The 20,514-nt window shown below is 39.1% G+C and overlaps 1 pseudogene; it reads right to left on the bottom strand.

The window, feature by feature from the left end:
* Positions 1-20,514, bottom strand: part of LOC122212378 — a 100,838-nt pseudogene that overhangs the window by 5,915 nt on the left and 74,409 nt on the right.

Genomic DNA, 20,514 nt, shown 5'->3' with positions numbered 1-20,514 from the left:
AACAGCAGATAAGAAGATGCAGAAGAACAGATCAACAATTTGCAAGACAGGGTAGTAGAAATCATCCAAGCCAAAAAAAAAAAAAAAAAAAAGAGAATTTTAAAAATGAGGCTAGGTTAAGGGACCTGTGGGACAACATCCAGTGTAATAATACTTGCATTCAAGGGGTTCCAGAAAAAGAAAAGAGAAACGGGCAAAGAACTCATTTGAAGAAATAAAAGCTTCATTTTAAAAATTCAAATATTTGTTTGATTTAGCTATTTATAAAATGCTCTACAATCGCTCAGCAAGATATTTTATAAAAGTTGAAACAAAGGTGGTATAAGTCAAAAAAAAAAGGAAAAAGAAAAAAGAGTGCCATAAGTAAGAAAGCAATTAAAGATGTATTCTCGTGTAAGAAAACAGCAAATCTTTTAACTTAAAAGAGAAATTAACCTTTTTAGTGTTACAAGTTGATTTCATTCATAAAAAGGACTTACCATGGATTCTTTTTTTTTTTTTTTTTTTTTTTAAGTAGCCTCCATGCTTAGTGTAGAGCCCAGTGCAGGACTTGAACTCATGACCCTGAGATCAAAACCTGAGCTGAGATCAAGAGTTAGACGCTGAACTGACTGAGCCACCCAGGCACCCCCATGGATTCTTCTAAATAGTAAACATTCATAGGTCGTTAAGTGTTTGGAGGACGATCATTCACTGACACACAGGGGTGCAAAAACTGGATTATAGCAAAACTTTCAGATGTTTATGAACCACTGCCAACTGAAAATAAGTCCAAGCATCTAAGTGTACCTGTGGTTATCAGGCAATAACATTTATTTTCTAAAATCAAATTTAAATGAAAGCTTTTCAAGAAATTTAACATGGGTCAGTTTAGTTATATTTACTGAATACAGTTAATGCTAGGTGTCTCTTGTGGTGCACCTGGGTGGCTCAGTTGTTTTTAGTGTCCAAATCTTGATTTTGACTCAGGTCACGATCGCATGGTTTTGAGACTGAGCCCCACATTCGGCTCTGTGCTGAGCATGAAACCTGCTTGGGATTCTCTTTCTCCCTCTCCTTTTGCCCCTCCCCTGCATGCACTCACTCATTCTCTCGCTAAAATAAAATAAAAATTAGTATCTCTTGGAAATGAGAGATCAAGGGACTAAAATATATATATAAAATTTACCTCAGTTCTTTCTTAGCACATATAATTATGACTTTTACTTCATATGTATTAGTTACTTAAACAACTCAGAATTTCACCAAATTAAAAGCAACTATTATATCAGATATCTGAAACCCAAACTAAAACAGATAATATAACTCACCTTCCACAAGGAAGTCTCCCAGTAGTCATATGACGGCCGTGGGTTTAAGGTAGGAATCACTAAGTTCCCTCTTGGAGTAAGGTTTCCATTGAGCACTAAATTATTTTCAAAATGTCCACAATAAGGTGGTTCCAGGCCTGGGCTCACACTAAGGGTCCTGAGTAAAGTTTGGTGCTGCTGTCTCTCCTCAAGAAGTTTTGTATTGCTCCCTGGCAGTCTCTCCTTAGCCCTGTGAAGATTAAAAAACACAAATACATTTTCTTTTTACCTAAATCTTTCCTAAATGACTTACGTTTTTTAAGTTTCCATAATAGTAAATAGCATTTGCCTTTGAACAGTGTTTTAACACTGAACATGTGACAGAGCACACCTACTATCTAAAATTATACTTTTAAGATTGTTCTAAAGAAATGCTTATGATTCCAGGGGGATTCCTAACAATTCAGACCAGGAAAGGGAGAGAAGTGGCTATCAGTGATGTACATGGCTTAACAAATAATACTTGCTGTCTTCTGGAGTGGCTGTACTGACAGGATCCTTCAGGATGCCATTATATATACATACTTATATTTAGTAAACCTGTTTACAGATATAAAACTAAAACATCCCTCAAAGACATTTTCAAGCGTTTGCTTTCACCACTCTTGTACATTTCACTTATTATCTCAAAGAAACTGAGCATCTGACACTGAGGAATCATTGAGACCAACAATCTCTAGGGGAGATAGTAGATGACAGAGATGTGATCAGAAAGAACTAAAACAGCTACAGAGGCAATTAGCTTATAACAGTTACCAAGGCACTGGAGGCAGAATCTGCCCTTTCTGTCTTCCGTCTTCCACATGCCTCCCTCCCACCACGGTGCTCTTTTTAGCCACTTTGGGAATTATGCTACCCTTCAGCCCTGTGTGAGTCTTTCTGTATTTCACCTGGATGCCTTTATGTAAAGTAGAAAAAGCATAAAGGATAGTTTGTCTCAAGGCCCACTCTAGTAATCATACCAAAGATCACAATCGAGAGAATAAATGTACCAAGCTGCCAGGATGAGTAGTAGTAGTACTTGACCTTTTAGGTTAAAGATGTAATCTTCCAAAAAGAAACTCATCGACATTTCTATTTAGGGTAATTCTGACAAGCAATTTTATAATAATATGCTTCTACATGAGAAAGCTTCAAACAATGCACTTAAAGACTAGCAGATCCGATCAATGGAAAATATACAGGGCGGGGGGTGCGGGGGGGTGGGGGGTGGGGGAAGAGGTCCTGTAAAAGCGAAAAAAAGAGGAGGGATGCAAACTGTCCTGGACTAACATTTCAAAGGTAAGTTCACTTAGAAACATCATTTTCCAAAATGACACCATCTAGTTGGCTTGCACTTCCTACTCATCTCATGATCTTGGCTCCACAGACATTATGCTGTGGAGGCAAATTAATAAGCTAAATTTCTTGTCTATGATTCTCTTTTGACTTACCTGTTCAGCTTATTTCTCAAGGACTTTCTAACTTTTAATTCTTCTAGGTAGAGTTGCCTGTAGGTTTCCAACTCTGTTTTAGTAGAATCTTCTTGAGAAGTCTTCATTGTAGAGACCTGAGATTCCAGATCTCTAATTCTAAGTTCCATTTAACTTCTCGCTGAAGCATGAGCATTTTCTCTTAACTGGTCCAAGTGTTCTCGAGCTGCTGCTTGTGCCTAAAGCAAATTAACAGGATAGTTTTAAAATAGCTATAATCTGAATAATTAATTATACCTGTTTCCTTTAGTTCGGAGTCAATGATTCAGAGAGCAATTTTAAATGAAAAAAAGCTCAAGTGTAAAATATTTATCCTCAATGTCAACTGAATTAAATATGATTTATAAAATTAAAGTTCATTCTTGTATTAGTATTCACGCAATCTGATAATTCAAATAATAGAATCAATGACAAAAATTTAGAAGTCAACAATAAACTTAATAATCCAAGTACAGTGCAATTTTTAAATCATAATTTTTCTTTTCCTCTTAATAGTGAGACTAGTTGTTTAAACCATCATTTTTTCTTATCCTCTAGATTTAGTAGGAATAACGATGAAAACTGAAATGTTTAAAGGGAGGAACAAATGCCTCCAGGAATCTACAAATTACCATAAAGCAAGTAGAGGAAACCCCTACAATACATCTATCCAAAATGTAATTTGCAGTGAAATGAATTACAGCACATTACAGATCAATCAATTAACCTGTAAAAACAGGTCGACTTCGTGTCATTTTTCTACTATGTCCAGTCGTGCTCTTTCTTCAATCTCCCGTTTATACTCTTCCACTTGACCGCGTTCTACCATATTCATTTCCATAAATTGTTTCAATTTTACTACTTCTTGCTGTAACTTCTTGTTATTGCTCTCTAGTTTTTCACGTTCTTCTTCGAAAGCTTTCATTGATAATAACTCTTGTTGAAGAACTTGATTTTTTTTGCATCCAGGTGTAGACATTTTGAAGATGTAGTTTCCAGTTCTGTTGTAAAGACATCAGCCTGCATGAATAAAACACTATAGTTTGGAAGTGGAGTGAAAAGAGTCTAACTCAAAACTACTATCAAAATGTGTTTTTCAGATTTTAAGTAATCTCTACGCCCAGTGTGAGGCTTGAACTCACAATCTCAAGATCAAGAGTAACTGAGCCAGCCAGGCACTCAAATTTTTAAATAAACTCATTTGCAATAAAATGTTACCTGTCTTAGTATGTGGAACCATAAACAACTCAGAAAATCAAGAGACACGTTAAAGACATCAGGTGTTACTGAAATAGATCTTTGCTATCATTCTCTTTACTACACATTTGCACTTGATTCTATACTTTTATTTTTCTATGATTTTTTCATATCTTTCTTTCATACAATAAGTCCCCTCTTAGGAGAAAGTCTCTTAGCCCTTCCCGCATCTTAACACTCCATAACTTTTAAAGACGTTTTAGCAATATCATATTGACTTATGTATGCCCAAGTCAAAAAATACGTCTCAAGATAAGACTCTGAAAATAAGACTCTAACTCATGAATCTAGAAGTAATGATTCTAATGCCACGGCCTGTTTCTGAACAGCAAATGTTTTATGCTAATTTGAACTGCATTCCCAGGAGAAATGATTCTCTGGGATGTGTTAAGAAATCACATCTCCCAGTATAAAACTTTAATTGAATGATCCACGTATTTTTTTGAGGCAAAAACAAAAATTTAATTCAATACTGTTATCTTGTAATCCTTTGTTACTTTCTAGAAAATAAGAGATAATACTAAACAACAACAACAACGACAAAAATGGCTGGAGTTTCAGTGATGCTGAGTTGGGAAGGACTTCCATCCATTCTATATGATTGGTAAGACAAGGTGAGTGGATGTGGTGGTTTTATAAATTCGTTGATACTTCTGTGAAAATCCCTCCCCTTAAATATATGCTGGCTTCAGTAACTGGTTTCTAGTGAACAGAATATGCAGAACTGCTGTGATATTTAAGGCCAGCCTAGAAAATGTGATACAGCTTCCATCTTTCTTTCTCTAGGGAAGCTCACCCTTAGAACCCAGCCACCACGTTGTGAGGAATACCAGGCTACCTAGTGAGTCTTCATGTACATACTCCAGCTGAGACTAGCCAACGTCCTAGCCAAGGCCAGCCTCAACAGCCAAACACGTGTGTGAACAAGCCTTTAGATGATTCTAGTCTCCAGCTTCCAGTTATGCCAGCTGATGCCAAATGAAGAAGAAATGAGTTGCCCTACTCTGCTCTCCCTAGACTAAAGATTGGTGAACAAGAGACATGCTGTTTTGAACTACTAGGTTTTGAGGTGGCTTATTATGCAGCAGTAAATTGCTACCACAGATACTGATACTAAAAATGGTGTGCTGCTATTCAAAAAAACCTAAAACTAAACTTCCTTTGAACCAGGAGGTAGGCTGAACCTGGAAAGATGTAGAAAAGCATAAGAATGAGACCGAAAAAGGGCCTCCACAAGACTCTTAGTGGAAACCTGATGGCCTGTGAAGAGGCTGACAACAAGGGTTTCTAAGCAAGTGAAGAAAATGACACTGGAGGAAAGGGAAGTCATGCTACAAAATACCTGAAAGTAAAACGGATAGGAAAGAGAAACTAAAGAAAGACTATGCAACTGAAAGGAACCAGGACTTACTGGGTTCAAGTATCTGTTTCTCGTTTACAGCCTCTCTACATGTTGAACTGTCAAATAATGCTAAAATAAAGAAATGCCTTTTGGGTTAAGAGAAAATCCAGGGTGCTACCAGGAAAACAGAAAGATTTAAGGTATGCCTCCAATTTCTTTAAGGATCTTGAATATAAGATTTTTTTTAAAGTGGGTTCCACACCCAACATGGGGCTTAAACTCAGCACCCAGAGATCAAGTGTCACATGCTCTACCAACTGAGCCAGCCAGGAGCCCCAAGAGTAGACGAATTTTAAAGGCATTGTCATATAAGAGCTTCACAGGAAACCTGAAGCGAAAAGCTTATCTCAAAAGGACTTGGGAGGGTCGCTTTGCTAAAACACGGCATGAAATCCAGTAATATTTACAGAAAACTAAAAAAAGTTAGAGATTTATAATAGCAAAACATACTATTTGCTACCTTGGACTAAAAGAGACCAAATAGTGCAAAATGAAAAGAGGCTTTGGGTCTTAGAAATCCCACAGGGAGGAGGCAGGATGAAAAAACAGCTGCAAATACAGGTCATTCCTTATGAAAAGGAAGGAACCAAGAGTTTAAAGAGTAAAGAAAGGGAAGAGACATGGAGAAAGTATTCCCGTGGTTAGGACTAAGTCCTAACTTAAGAACTGACAGCGTACATCAGGCTATATTTCAAAACTCTTATGGACTAGGGTGCTTCCCATCTTCTTTTTCTGAATGGGACAGTCTTCAGCAGTCGACTAGAATGTTGCATTTGTGAGTGATAAATAACTGTCTCTTTCGTTCTCAAGTCCTCATATTGAGAACCCTTGCACTCAAGGGGCTATACTTCAGATACCATAACCCAGGCAGCTTATCCCCACTGCACCTATGATAGTAAGATCTTGGACTCAAGCCCTGAAGCTGATGCCATGATAACTGAGACTCACAGGAGGTATTGGAGGGGGAGGGGAGTGAATGTATTTTTCAGGTGGGAGGAATACAAACATTTGTGGCCAGTGGGTAAATTATATTGCTTTTTATTTTTTATTTATTTATTTTTTTTTTTATTTTACTTTTGGGACAGAGAGAGACAGAGCATGAACGGGGGAGGGGCAGAGAGAGAGGGAGACACAGAATCGGAAACAGGCTCCAGGCTCCGAGCCATCAGCCCAGAGCCTGACGCGGGGCTCGAACTCACAGACCGCGAGATCGTGACCTGGCTGAAGTCGGACGCTTAACCGACTGCGCCACCCAGGCGCCCCTATATTGCTTTTTAAAGGTGTCCATAGGTTTTAAATATTAATTCCATTTTAAAAAAAGGCCATGGAACAACTTAGTGACTTGCTCCTAATGAACAGAATATGTGACTATGATCCTGTGTGTATTCCAAGCCTAGGTGACAAAAGGCGATACAGCTTCTGCCTTGCTCTGTATCTCAGGCTGCTTACTTGGAATCTAGCTCCCCATCTAGTGAGGAAGCCTAGGCCACAAAGAGGGTCTAGGTGTGTCAGTTTAAGTGTTTCTGCTGCCTCCTGAACTGAAGTCCAAGGCAACAGCCAGCATCAACCACCAGACGTTAGTGAACAAATCTTCAAATGGATCCAGCCCCAAACCTTTCAGTTGCCCCACCTGAAGCTGAGCGGGGCAGAGACTAGCTGTCCTGGCCACACTTTTCCTAACAGATTTGTGAACAAAAGAAATCTAACCTTTGGGGAGTTTGTTAAGAAAAAAACAAAGATGATAAATTGCAAAGTGGATGAAAAAAAAGAGATGACACCTAAACTTGTATAGGAGAAATTGGTCTCCATTAAAGTAGGATGTAATAAATGTTAAGATTAATTTATTAACAACCAATGGTGCTAATGAGAAGCAGATAACTAGAAGCAAGATCTAAGAAGTTTTTCTCTCAGTTTTTCCCCAGTTAGGATCATATTAGCTGCTCATTTTCCATATGTGGCCTTTATTATATTGAGGTATGGTTCCTCTAAGCCTACTTTGTTGAGGTTTGTATCATGAATGGATGTTATAGTTTGTCAAATTCTTTTTCTGCATCTATTGCAATGATATGATTTTATGCTTTTTTGAAAATTATGTGATATGAGGTATCACATTCATTGACTTGCAAATATTGAACCACCCCTGCAAACCAGGGATAAATCCCATTTGGTTATAGTGAATGATTTTTTTTAATGTTTATTTATTTTTGAGAAAGAGCACAAGAGGGGAGGGACAGAGAGGGAAACACAGAATCTGAAATAGGCTCTAGGGTCCAAGCTGTCAACAGAGCCTGACACTGGGATCAAACCGACGGACCATGAGATCGTAACCTGAGCTGAAGTTGGATGCTTACCTGACTAAGCCACCCAGCTGTCCCTGCCCCCGGTGAATGATTTTTTAATGTATTGTTGGATTCAGTTTGCTTATTTTGTTGAAGATTTTTGCATGTTCATCAGAGATGCTGGCCTGTAATTCTCTTTGTGGTGTCTTTATCTGGTTTTGGTATCAGGGTAAAGCTGGCATAGAATGAATTGGGAAGTTTCCCTTCCTTTTATGTTTTTCTGGAACAAGTTGAAAAGGACAGGTTAAACTTTCTTTTTCCTTTTTTTTTTTTTTTTTTTTTTTTTTGGATTAGCTCTTCTTTACATGTTAAAATTTACGTCTGAAGTCATCTGGTCCTAGACTTGTGTTTGTTGAGAGTTTTTTGATTCCTGATTCAGTTTCCTTGCTGGTTATTGATTTTTTTCAAATTTTCTATTTCTTCTTGTTTTAGTTTGGTAAGTTATATATTTCTAGGAATTTATTCATTTCTTCTAAGTTGTCCAACTTGCTGGCTTACATTTTTTCACAATATTCTCTCATAAATGTTTGCATTTCTGTGGTGTTGGTTCTTATTTCTACTCTCACATTTGTGGTTTTATTTATTTTGGTCTTTTCTATTTTCTTGTTGATTACTCTGGCTAACACCTTATCAGTTTTATTAATTTTTACAAAGAACCAGCTCTAGGTTTCATTGATCTGTTCTAGTATTATGTGTTTTTTTTTTGTCTATCATTCATTTCTTCTTTAATCTCTTTTTTAAATTTTATTTTGAGAGAGACCACACATGAGTGGGGGATGGGCAGAAATATAGAGGGAGAGAGAGGGAGAGAGAGAATCCAAGACAGGTTCCTTGCTGCCATCAGAGAGCCTAACACGGGGCTCGATCTCACAACTGTGAGATCATGAGCTGCGCCAAAATCGAGAGTCAGACACTTAACCATTTAAGCCACCCAAGGGCCCCCTGTTCTGATCATTATTACTTGCTTTCTTCTGCTGGCTTCAGGCTTCATTTGTTCTTTTTCTAGCTACTTTAGGTGTAAGGTTAGGTTGTTTGAAATTTTTCTTGCTTCTTGAAATAGGCTCATATTGCTATGAACTTCCCTCTTAGGACCACTTTTGCAGCATCTCAAAGGTTTCAGACCATTGTTTTTTCATTTCCATTTGCATACACGTTTTTAAGCTTCTTCTTGTATCTCTTGCTTAACCCATTCCTGTGTAGTAGCACGTTATGCAACCTGAATGTATTGTTTTTAAAATTTAAGGCGTGTTTTTTGTTTGTGATCCATTCTTGACAATATTCCATGTACACTTGAAGCCAACGTGTATTCTGTTTTAAGATGGAACATTCTGAAAAAATCTCTTAATCTGGTCTGCTCTGTCATTCAAAACCATTGTTTCTTTTTCTTTCTTTCTTTATTTTTTTAATATATGAAATTTATTGCCAAATTGGTTTCCATACAACACCCAGTGCTCATCCCAACAGGTGCCCTCCTCAATACCCACCACCCACCCTCCACTCCCTCCCACCCCCCATCAACCCTAGTTTGTTCTCAGTTTTTAAGAGTGTATTATGCTTTGGCTCTCTCCCACTCTAACCTCTTTTTTTTTTCATTCCCCTCCCCCATTGATTCCTGTTAAGTTACTCAGGATCCACATAAGAGTGAACACATATATCTCTCTTTCTCTGTATGTCTCAAAGCCACTGTTTCTTTGGTGATTTTCTGTTAAGATGTATTTGTTGGTGATTTTTTTGTTAAGGTATTGATGTAAATGGGGTGTTAAAGTACCCTATTACTGTCTTATTAATTAGTTCCTTTATGTTGGTTATTGTTTTATGTACTTGAGTGCTCTCATGGTGGGTGCATAAATATTTACAATTGTTAGATCTTCCTATTGGATTGTACCCTTTATTATGATATATTAGCATTCTTTGGCTCTTGCTTCAGTCTTTGTTTTTGGTTATTTATTTTGAGTGAGAGTTGGGGAGGGATATAGAAAGGGGGAGAGATAATTTCAAGCAGCCTCCATGCTGTCAGCCTGGAGCCCAACATGGGGCTCAAAGCCACCAGTCATAAGATCATGACCTGAGCCAAGACCTAGTCGGTCGCTCAAATGACTGAGGCACCCAGGTGCCCCACAGTCTTTGTTTTAAAGACTCTTTTGTCTAAAAAAGTATCGCTATTTTTTCTTTTAACGTGATAAATTTTTCTCCATCCCCTCGCTTTCATTTTTTTTAATAGAATTTATTGTCAACTTGGCTAACATACAGTGTGTATAGTGTGCTCTTGGTTTTGGGAGTAGATTCCCGTGGTTCATCACTTATAGACAACACCCAGGTCTCATCCCAACAAGAGCCCTCCTCAATGCCCACCACCCACTTTCCCTTCTTACCCACCGCCCCCCTCAACCCTCTATTTGTTCTCTGCATTCAAGAGTCTCCTATGGTTTCCCCCTCTCCTACTCTGTTTGTAACTATTTTTCCCCTTCCCTTCCCCCACGGTCTTCTGTTAAGTTTCTCAAGTTCCACATAAGAGCAAAAACATAGGATATCTGTCTTTCTGTGACTTATTTCACGTAGCAAAATACCTTCTAGTTCTATCCATATTGCAAGAGACAGCACGATTTCACTCTTTCTCCTTGCCAGGTAGTATTTCAGTGTATATATAAACCACATCTCTTTGTCCATTTATCATTTGGTGGGCATTTAGGCTCTTTCCACAATTTGGCTATTGTTGAAAGCACTGCTATAGACATTGAAGTACATGTGCCCCTATGAATCAGCACTCCTGTATCCTTTGCATAAATTCCCTGTAGTGCTATTGAGGGATCGTAGGGTAGTTCGATTTTCAATCGTTTTTGCAGAACCTACGCACTGTTTTCCAGAGCGGCTGCACCAGTTTGCATTACCACCAACAGTGCAAGCATCCCCTCACTTTCAATCTGCAGGTGTCTTTATGTCTAAACTGAGGTTTTTATAGGCAGCATACAGATGGGTCTTGTTTTTTAATCCATCCTGTCACCCTAGGTCTTTTGGTTGGAGAGTTTATTCCATTTATATCCAAAGTAATTATTGACAGGTATGTATTTATTGTCATTTTACTACTTGTTTTGTGGTTGTTTCTGGAGATTTTCTCAAATCCTTTATTGTTTTTCTCCCTTTGATGTCTTTCTAATTTGCTTTAATGATATATTTGGATATGATAAGCATTAATTTGTATATCACCTCTTCTGCGTGTAACAGTCTATATTAAGTTGATGGTCACTTAAGTTAGAGCTCATTTTTTTTTCTCCTCTCCATGTTTTCATAAGGTATTATATTGTATAAAATTTTGGGGCATTCCTTGACGATTTTTTTTACAGAAATATACAATTTTACTGCTTTTACATTTCCTGCCTTTATACTGTCACTTTTGATCTCTCCTTTCCACTCAGAGTCCCTGATAATATTTCTTACAGGCTGATTTAGTGGTCACAAACTCCTTCCATTTTTGTTTGAGAAATTCTTTATCTCTCCTATTATGAATGATAGCCTTACTGGATAGGGTATATTTGGCTGCAGATTTTTCTCATTCAGCACTTTGAATATATCATGCCATTTCCTTCTGCCTTGCAAAGTTTCTGTTGAAAAATCTCCCGCTATCCTTGTGGGTTTTCCCTTGGAAGTGAATGACTTGTTTTGCTGCTTTTAAGATTTGTAGCAGTGGGGCGCTTGCGTGGCTCAGTCGGTGAAGCATGACTTGATCTTAGCTCAAGTCATGACCTCGCAGTTCGTGGGTTTAAGCCCTCCAGTGGGCTCTGGACTGACAGCACAGAGAGTGCTTGGGATTCGCTCTCTCTCTCTCTCTCTCTCTCTGCCCCTCACCTGCTTGTGTCTGCGTTCTATCACAGAAAAAAAAAACACTAAAAAAAAAAAAGATGTTACCAATATATTTTGCAAATTTAATTACATGTCTTGGGTGTTGATGTTGATGGAAGTTCTCTGTTCCTCCTGGATCTGGATGTCTGTTTTCTTCTCCACATTAGGGAATTTTTCAGTTATTGTGTCTTCAAATCAATTATCTGTCCCCTTCTCTCTGTCTTCTTCTGGGACTCCTATCATGATTGTTTTTACATTTGATGGAGTCACCGAGTGCCTTAAGTCTATTCTTGCATTGGATAATTCTTCTTTGTCTTCTTCAGCTTCACTGCTTTCCATTACTTTGTCTTCTAGGTCATTAATTTGTTCCTCTGCTTCTTCCAGCTTGCTGTTCATTTTTACTTCACTCTTCATCTCTGATTCTTGAACTCTTTTATGTCTGTGGTAAGTGTCTCTCGGATGTCTTTCATTCTTTCCTCAAGTCCAGTGAATATCCTTATGATCATGGTTTTAAATTCTCAGGCGTGTTATTTACATCTGTCCCATTTAGGTCTCTGGCCATGGCCTTATCCTGTTCTTTCATTTGGGATAAATGCCTCTGTCTTTTCATTTTGTCTAAGTATCTGCAGCTTCTGTGTGTTAGAGAAGCCAGTTACGTCACCTGCTCCCGAAAGTAATGGACTTAGGAAAAAGACGTCATGTAATGTCCAAGGTCTAGCACTTCAGGGAGTGTCACCAGTGTGTGCTGCATGTGTTCTGCTGTTGTGTTCTGGCTATGCTATCCTTCAGGCCAGTCGTCTGCAGAGGCTCTCCTTGCCTGGGCTGGTGAGTGGTCCCTGGCCTGAATATAGCAAGTTTTAACTAGGTGTGCTCTGGTCTGCTTAGGAAATGAGACCTGTCACCACCTCTACTGGAACTGAGGCCAAGGGAAACTCTCTGGTTGGGAGATGTGGTGTGGGCAGGCATTTATTTGTCTTGGTCTTCTGGGGGAGGGGTCTGCTGTGCTGGAACTCAAGCAAGAGTGACTGAGAAAGGTAGTTCCACCAGAGTACAAGGGGGTGGTGTTTGGTGTAAGCAAGTTAGGTAGCCAGTGTTAGCAATGCACTGCTTCCTGCAGGTGGCTTTATGTTTGTGGTGAGGGGCAGGAGAAGGAGATGGTGCCAGCCAGCAGTTTTGTTCCTACAGACAGGTCTCTCTGAACTTTGCCTCTGAGGGATGTGCTCTGAGAAGAGCAAATAATCTCCCCACTGTGTGCCCCAGGCACTCTTCAGACCACTGTACCCATGCTATATGCTCCCACGTTGTTTGCCTGCCCTCTGTCCAAGAGCAGTGCAGTACCTCAGGGCACTAAACCAGCTAAACCGGATGCCCTTTAAAACTCCAGACTTTAAGCACTACTGGTTGCAAGAACTCACGAAATGCAGCCCCTCTTGTTTTCCAAGCCAGTGGCTATGGGGAAATGTTCTCTTTGTGCGTTCCCCTGTATGTTCCTCTCTCTCACCCTTACCCACAACCTCGACTCCCTCCCCTCTGCAGCAGCCAGGATCTGTTTCTCTTCTAGATGACATTTCTGCATCAAGGACCTTTTTTGATGTGGCCTCTTCTCTCCCTTTTGTTGTGGAGTTTGTTCTGTCAGTCTTCAGGTTGATTTCTGGGGTATTTAGGGTGAGCTGATTGTTATCTAGTTGTATTCGTGGGATGAAGCAAGCCTAGAGTCCTCCTACTCCTCTGCCATCTTCCTGTCTTTAAGATCTTTTTCTAAAATTCCCTTCAATTCCAACAACTCTTACAAGTAGGAAGGAATGCCTCTTTAGAATGTCCTCTCAAGTTAAGGTAGGAGCACAGAGACATACGATTTTAAGCACAATAGTTGAAAAACTAGAAAGGGTCAATGATAACCAAAATTTGGTCTTTGATCTGATTTCAATTAAAGGAAATAGGCAGCTTTGAGTATTTTTTAATCCATTGAATGCTCAATCTTCACTCTCCTTTCCTCAGTGAGGAAATAAAGAGACTGTTATGGAATCATTTTTCATCTTTTCAGTAGCAAAACAAATGTACTGTCTGTTAACACTACTTAAATTAACTGCACATTCTCCTTTACTTACTCCAACCTTGTTTGTGTGGGGAGGTAAGACCATTTCATCTTTGTGTTGTCCCACAATGCTTCTCCATATCACACAAGTTGGCTTCAAAAGTTTGTTGTCATTCAAATTACCAATCTACTATTTGTCTCTGATAAATCAACTTAATACTACTTCACTTTGTACAGCTATAGTATTTGAATGATCTAATGTCTATTCCATTATTTATACACTGAACTATAACTTATGGCTATGCCTATCTTTCTATTTAAGTGAAAGAAGGGGAAACAGGCTACTGTGTTTTCCAAGAATGTAGGATCTGTGCCAAGAACAGGAATAACACAAGTGTTAATTTGCAAGATAACTAGGAAGAAGTTTTCATAAAATTTGATATGGTACTGGCATAAGGACAGACATATAGATCAATGTATTAACATTGAGAATATAAAAATAAACTCTCACATTATAGTGAACTGATTTTCCACAAGGGTGGCAGACAAATGGAATAAGAATAGTCTTTGTAGCAAATGGTACTGGGACAAATGGATATCCACATGCAAAGTAATAAAATCAGACCTCTACCCCATTGCATATATACAAAACTAACTTAAAATCTAAGAGCTGAAATGATAAAACTCTTAGGAAAAAGCTTAGGTCTATATGTTTATGACTGGATTTGGCAATGATTTCTTAGACATGACACCAAAAGAGAAAAGCAGATTAAGAATACTTCATCAAAATTAAAAATACTATGCTTCAAATATCACCATAAAGAAAGTGAAAAGGCAAGTGACTAGGAGAAAATACCTGAAAATCCCATATCTGTTAAGGGATTTGTATGTAGGATGTTTAAATAAGTCTTCCAATAATGAAAAGACAATCCAATATAGAAAAGGGCAAAAAATGGATTAGTTCTTTAAAGGCGATACAGAAATGGATAATAGTCACGTTAAAAGGGGGATGTTCGGGGTACCTGGGTGGCTCAGTCAGTTAAGCTTCTGACTTGGGCTCAGGTCACGATCTCACGGTTTGTGGGTTCGAGCCCCGCAATGGGCTTTGTGCTGACAGCTGAGAGAGCCTGGAGCCTGTTTCAAATTCTGTGTCTCCCTCTCTCTCTGCCCCTCCCCTGCTCACACTGTCTCTCTCAAAAATAAAAGAGACACGTTCAACATCATTAGTTCTAAGAAAATGCAAACCAAAAACCACAAGATGCCATTTCATACCCACTATAATTGCTATCATAAAAGCAACAGATAATGACAAACATTGGCAAGAATCAGGAAAATGGGAACTCTCAAAAACTACGGATGAAAATGTAAAGCTGCCACTTGGAAACAGTCTGGCAGTTCCTCAAATGTTTAAACTAGAAAAACAATTCTTCCAAACTTATTTGAGAGAGAGTGCACAAGTGGGGTAGAGGGACAGAGGAGAGTGGGGAGAGAATCCCAAGCAGGTTCCATGCTCAGAGCAGAGCCCAATGTAGGGCTTGATTCCTCAACCCTGAGATCATGACCTGAACTGAAATCAAGAGCTGGACACTCAACCGGCTGAGCCACCCAGGTGCCTGCCCCTCCTCAAAAGGTTGAAAAAAAACAAAACAAAAAAAAAAACAAAATAGGTTTATTTAACAGAGTTACCATATGAACCAGCAACTGTATTTTTAGGTATACACCCAAGAGAAATCAAAACATGTTCACATAAAAAGTTGTTCATTACACAAAAAATAACCTCAAAATGTGTGAAAGACCTCAATGGAAGACAGGAAGCCACACAATCCTCGAGGAGAAAGCAGGCAAAACCCTCTTTGATCTTGCCTGCAACAGCTTCCTATTCAAAAGGTCTCCGGAGGCAAGGGAAACAAAGACAAAAATGTACTAGGGGGACCTCATCAAAATAAAAAAGTTTCTGCACAGCGAAGGAAACAATCAAAAAACTAAAAGGAAACCGACAGAACGGGAGAAGGTATTTGCAAATGACATATCAGATAAAGGGTTAGTATCCAAAATCTACAAAGAACTTCTCAAACTCAACACCCAGAACACAAGTCATCCAGTGAAGTAATGGGCAAAAGACATGAATAGACACTGCTCCAAAGAAGACATCCAGATGGCCATACAAATCAAAACCACACTGAGATACCACCTTGCGCCTGTCAGAAAAGCTTACATTAACAACTCAGGCAACAACAGATGTTGGTGAGGATGCAGAGAAGAGGATCTCTTTTCCACTGATGGTGGCAATGCAAGCTGGTGCAGCCACTCTGGAAAACAGTATGGAGTTTCCTCAAAAAACTAAAAATACACCTACCCTACAACCCAGCAATTGCATTACTAGGCATTTATGCAAAGGATACATGTGTGCTCTTTCAAAGGGACACATGCACTGCCATGTTTATAGCAGCATTCTCAACAATAGCCACAGTATGCAAAGAGCCCAACTGTCCACCAATGGATGAACGGAAAAGAAGATGTGGTATGTGGCGCCTGGGTGGCTCAGTCGGTTAAGCGGCTGACTTCGGCTCACGTCATGATCTCACGGTCCGTGAGTTCGAGCCTCGCTTCGAGCTGTGTGCTGACAGCTCAGAGCCTGGACCTGTTTCAGATTCTGTGTCTCCCTCTCTCTGACCCTCCCCTGTTCACGATCTGTCTCCCCTGTCTCAAAAATGAGTAAAACGTTAACAAAAATTAAAAAAAGAAGATGTGGTATGTATATATTCCATGGAGTATTACTCGGCAATCAAAAAGAATGAAATCTTGCCATTTGCAACTACGTGGATGGAACTGGAGCATATTATGCTAAGTGAAATTAGTCGGAGAAAGACAAAAATCATATGACTTCCCTCGTATGAGGACTTTAAGAGACAAAACAGATGAACAAAAGGGAAAAGAAACAAAAATAATATAAAAACAGGGAGGAGGACAAACACAAGAGACTCATAAATATGGAGAACAAACAAGATTGCTGGAGGGGTTGTGGGAGGGGGGATGTGCTAAATGGGTAAGGGGCATTAAGGAATCTACTCCTGAAATCATTGCTTCACTAAATGCTAACTAATTTGGATGCAAATTAAAAAAAAAATAAAAACTATAAAACAAAAAGAGGAACCACGCCAGGCTCACCAAAATATTTCTCAACCCAGGAAGCCTCTGGTTGGGGAATCAGGAGATAAGGACCTTCTAGAGAAGTCAGAGCTATGGACTGAGTTGCCCGAATGCAATCTTAAGTTTTTGATTCACAGAGAAGACCTTAAAGTGGCAGCTAATTTCATACCATGACCCTAATTCCTTTCTATAGAGGTGTACAGAAACTCCCTCGTTATTCTTTAATAAGCTTCATCAGCTTCGCATATGCTTACAAATTTTAGTTTTTGAGACCTTCATGATTTCTTTAGGGCACAGTAGCAGGACAAGGCCTAGCACTCTCATTCATAGAAGACTGATCAACAGAGTGTCATATTACTCGCCTGAAAAGTTCCCTATTACAATGTGACTCATTTGTAAGACGTCTAGAAAAGAAAATGATTTTCAATGACTCTTCAGCCACAAAAAGGACCAGTCAACAGAATGTTCTAATTCCCCTGACAGGTATAGCTATCTAATGAAACTTGCATGTATATTATACAGCTTTTGTGACTGACAGAAAAGAGTTGGTCAGTGTATCTATCTCCTTGCTCCCGCTTAGGATTTACAATGAGCATCCTCCAAAGGAGGGTGAGAGTGGGGGACATTAATTGTTCTGCTTGGAAAACAGTTGGGGTTTCACTACATATCAATAAATTAGAATCCTGAATGGCACATTAGTCTTTTCTGAGATTGAATTGTGAAATCTCTGAAAGGCTGATGAACTCAAGTGAGTGGAAAAAGAAAATGGGTTTCTGAACTTGCAATGGTAGGAGCACTATGTTACTAGGTAAGGCCCTGACAGAGCAGACATTTCTACTTTTTCACTGGCATTTCTTGTCATTTACAAAATCCAACAAAGAGAAAAGTCCATTCCTTTGAGAAGGACGTTTGCATAAAGACCTGCTAGTCATTCTTGATGAAGACAGTATATTGCAAACTTGTAATTACAAATTACAATTCATCATGAAAATAACCCGTTCTCAAACTCTCACTGAAGGGTTGAGACTACAAGAGAAAGACAGAATTCAAGATGACATGGTCACTCAAAGTATGCGGAAGTTTGAAACACGTTGAAAAATATTAGCAGGGACTCACACATCTGTATGCCAACGTTCACAGCAGCATTATTAACAGTAGCCAAAACGTGGACAAAACAAAACGCTCACTGGGATATAGATAAAATGTTGCTTTTTTTAGACTCTCACAATGTTTTTATGAAAATCTCACTATAAACACCATTACTTTATGAGTTCAATCAACTTCATCTATATTGAAGAATTACAACATTGTAGCAAGTAGGAATAATATCAACCAAACCTTTGGAGCAGTGAGATTTTCCATAGGATCCAAAACATACTTATGTACTACTACTAGTGAAATAAGGATTCCTTTTCAGTAGGACAGACATTAAGAACCCGACTTACTAAACTTGTCTTTATCACGTTGCTCTCAAGATCTTGAATTTGGGCCGCTTGATGTTTGCTGGTTGCTTCTTCCGTGGCATTTTTAACCTGTAGCCTAAAAGGCAGATCTTAAGATAATTATTCTCGCACATAAATTTAAAACAACATCATATAGTTTCTGAACAAATGAAGGTCTTACAGAAATTCTTTAAATTTTATCAAGAGGAAGATTTGGGAATGTTCCCTTTCATTTTTTTTGTGGATAAGGTGCAAAAGTGAGACATAATATGCCACAATTTTGCATTTCAAAATAGCCCAAAGCTGGACTTTGTATCCAGCTTAACAATGATATACTGGCATAAATAATACATTTCCCATACTACACTGTTTATCTTCTTTATAAATAAAAAAGTCATTTTCTGTGAGGCTTAAATTATACTTTTGCACATGATCTTTCATCTCCTCAGTATATCTTACGGCCTCTGCATGTCGTTCCTGTTCTTCCTGCAACTAAAATAAAGAAAAAAATAATTTTAACCACTGAAAATATAGTAAAACACCATCGCCTGTTACTTTATTTTTTTTGACCTGAGAGAGAGACAGACAGTGAGAGAATATGCAGAAGTGGGGAAGAGAGACAGAGGGAGAGACAGAGAAAATGGTAAGCAGGCTGCAAGCTCAGGGCAAAGCCTGATGTGGGCCTCGGCCTCATGACCGGTCTCATGATGTGGGATTTGGGATCATGACCTGAGTGGAAATTAAGAGTCAGGACCTCAAGCAACTATACCGCCCAAGCGCCGATGTAAGTAAAATCTTTTTGGAGCCAGCCTCTCTCTCCTCTACATGCTGATTGACGGCTACTTTGAGGCCATAACAAGAGTTCAGCTTCTGCAACAGAGACTATGGCCTACAAAGACGAAATGTTTCAACACTCTTACAGGATAGTGTACCAGCCTTACTCTCCTACAAAAACATAAAATTGTTAATGTTTTTAAATTATATATGATCAGATAAACCTTCAAATGTATCTATTGGTCAAATGGGGAAATATAGGAATTTACCTTATGGTAAACATTTCTAGTTTCATATTCCAAGCACAACATCAACTATGATTTTACATATTCACATAGGTGAATGCCGTTGCTATTCTCATGATTACAAAACTGAACAAGCTGTTTTCAGTGACAACAAAATGATGAAATTTTTAGAAGCAATATCCTAGTAGGGGCCAGAATGCCTGGTCTGAATTCCCAGTTCTGCTGGTTATGAGCTGTAAGACCTTGAGCACACTACCTAAAACTTCCGTGTCTCAGTCTCTGCATCTGTAAAATGAAGGTAATAACAGCACCTACTGGGGTACCTGAGTGGCTCAGTCGGGTCAGCGTCTGGCTCTTGATTTCGGCTCAGGACATGATCTCAGGGTCATGTGATTGAGCCCCACATCGAGCTCTGCATGGACAGCGAGGAGCCTGCTTGGGATTCGCTCTCTCTCTCCGTCTCTCTCCCTCTCTCTCTCTCTCCCCCTTTTTCTCTCTCTCCCTACATGCCCTTCCCCACAATCTCTCTGTCTCTCTCTCTCTCTTTCTCAAAACAAAGGACCTTAAAAAAGTGATCTCTAAATAAATAATAGTATCTACCCCACTGGGAGGTTGGGAAGATTAAATTAGGAAATAAGGAATCAAAAAGTTAGAAGGGTATGTGGAACATAGTCAGCTCTAAGTGTCTGCATGTAGCATGGTTACTGTTGCTATAGTTAGCATTCCAGTACAATGTGATAGTTTAGGCAGGTGGCCTGTCAATACAAGTTTTCCCCTATACAAATTATACTGAAGTTATTCTTCACTCCACCGCAAGTGGTAGCAAATGGGGAGCATGAGGCCCAGAATCTCCTCAGTACTTCAAAAACTTTGCCAATGCCACTAGCCAACAGTACTTTTTCCCACTTATAATCATTTTAACATACTTCCTCTCTTTACCACGCAGTGGACAATGTTCACAGACTACGGTACAAATAGCACCTCCTTTACTGAGTAGTAGATCCTTTACATGACCATCAGAGGCAAGGGAAAGCCACTGACATGGAAATAATCGAGTCTTGTGAAACTAAAGTTCCTCAATCGTTTCATGTCCATACTGTTTACGTTAGGCTGCTTTAGCATGTACTCTGATGAAGAGATTAAGGCTTTGTGGTAAAAGCATATCAGAAAAGCTGTCCCCAGATATTTGCAGTTGGTAAAGTGCTATAAATCTGTAAATCCCAGTTTGGGGGC

Source organism: Panthera leo, chromosome F3, assembly GCF_018350215.1.
Source record: "Panthera leo isolate Ple1 chromosome F3, P.leo_Ple1_pat1.1, whole genome shotgun sequence".
Classification (NCBI taxonomy): domain Eukaryota; kingdom Metazoa; phylum Chordata; class Mammalia; order Carnivora; family Felidae; genus Panthera; species Panthera leo.
Note: the sequence above shows the minus strand (reverse complement) of the source record. Positions and strands in the feature narration are given on the sequence as shown.